Source organism: Saimiri boliviensis, chromosome 13, assembly GCF_048565385.1.
Source record: "Saimiri boliviensis isolate mSaiBol1 chromosome 13, mSaiBol1.pri, whole genome shotgun sequence".
Taxonomy (NCBI): Eukaryota; Metazoa; Chordata; class Mammalia; order Primates; family Cebidae; genus Saimiri; species Saimiri boliviensis.
In genome coordinates this window covers 37,822,482-37,823,908 of record NC_133461.1, presented here as the reverse complement: position 1 = coordinate 37,823,908, position 1,427 = coordinate 37,822,482, and the positions used below count along the sequence as shown (strand labels likewise).

General features: G+C 38.7%; 1 pseudogene; it reads left to right on the top strand.

The window, feature by feature from the left end:
- The first annotated feature begins 882 nt into the window (after positions 1 to 882).
- LOC120361725 (U7 small nuclear RNA) lies at positions 883 to 938 on the top strand (annotated as a pseudogene).
- The last annotated feature ends 489 nt before the right edge of the window (positions 939 to 1,427 follow it).

The following is a 1,427-nucleotide window of genomic DNA, read 5'->3' as shown; positions in this document are numbered from 1 at the left end:
CCCTATGCTGCACAGACTAGTCTCGATCTGTTGGGCTCAAGAGATCCTCTCACCTCAGCCTCTCAAGGTGCTAGGATTACAAGCATGAGCTGCCAAGCCCAGCCTAACCAAATTTTCAATTCACTGATTCTTTAATACTCAAAGCAACCAAAAGATCAATTAATTATCATGATAATTATTCTGAAAGTTTTTATTCCTGTTTAAAGAAATATATTGTTTCAGGCTGGGCATGGTGACTCACAGTTGTAATTCCAGCACTTTGGGAGGCCAAAGTGGGCAGATCACCTGAGGTCAGGAGTTTGAGGCCAGTCTGGCCCACATGGTAAAACCTTTTCTTTACTAAAAACACAAAACTCAGCTGGGTGTAGTAGCCCATGCCTATAATCCCAGCTATTTGGGAGACGGAGGCAGGAGAATATACTTGAGCCTGTGGGCCAGAGGTTGTAGTGAGCTGCCCATTGCCCTCCAGCCTGGGCAACAGAGCAAGACTCTGTATCAAAAACAAAATCAAACAAACAAAACATAAGGAAACAAAAAAGAAAGAAGTATATGGTTTCTCCTGCTCTCCATGCCCCATTCTGTCCATTTGGCTGTAATGTGGAGAACAGTACTAAGTAGTGGAGATAGGGGAGGAGAGAAAAGGAACAGAAAGTGACCCAGAGGAGAGAGAGCTGAAGCTCAAGTCTTTGGAGGATTTTTCAAATTGGGCCACAAAACTGCATTTGGATTTTGATGTCACTTAACCCTAAGACTCCCAATAAGCTAGAAAACAATAAAATCTCTATACTATGATGACTAAAATCATAGAAACGATCATTATTGCTACGTCTGTGTTGTGAGCAAAGTATAAATAAGCTTAAAATCTAGCAATGCCAGTGTTACAAGTTTTTTTTTAGAATTTATCTAGCAGGTTTTCCAGTTTTTATCAGAAAGCTCTTCCCAAATCCCTCTAAAAAAAAAACAAACCAACAACAACAACAACAAAACACTAGCAATGCCAGCTGTTCCATGAAGTCTGAAGCACAGTATTCCTGGGTAAAGGCTAAGAGATGCTGGCTCCCATTGTTTGGGATGGAGGTTCACACAGGCTTTTTAGAAATCAGCTGACTGCATTGTTACATGGATATGTAGTAATCTTACTCTATATAAACTATGTTTGGAAAATTAATAAATTCTTTAGTACTTGTCAGAAAACAGATAACTAGAGGATCTCAGAAGATAATCTCTCTCTACAAGTAAGTAAAATTGTAGAAATACCTTCTAAAATCACCAGTTACAGGTAAAATGCATTTAAATTTTGGGAGGCTACTTTATTTGCTTTCACAGTTTCTGGACTATCAATGCTGAACTCATTATATTTAAAGCTCTTTGAGGAATCTTAAGCATGAAACATTCTCCATAAAACTAAATACTATTCTAGCTCATTC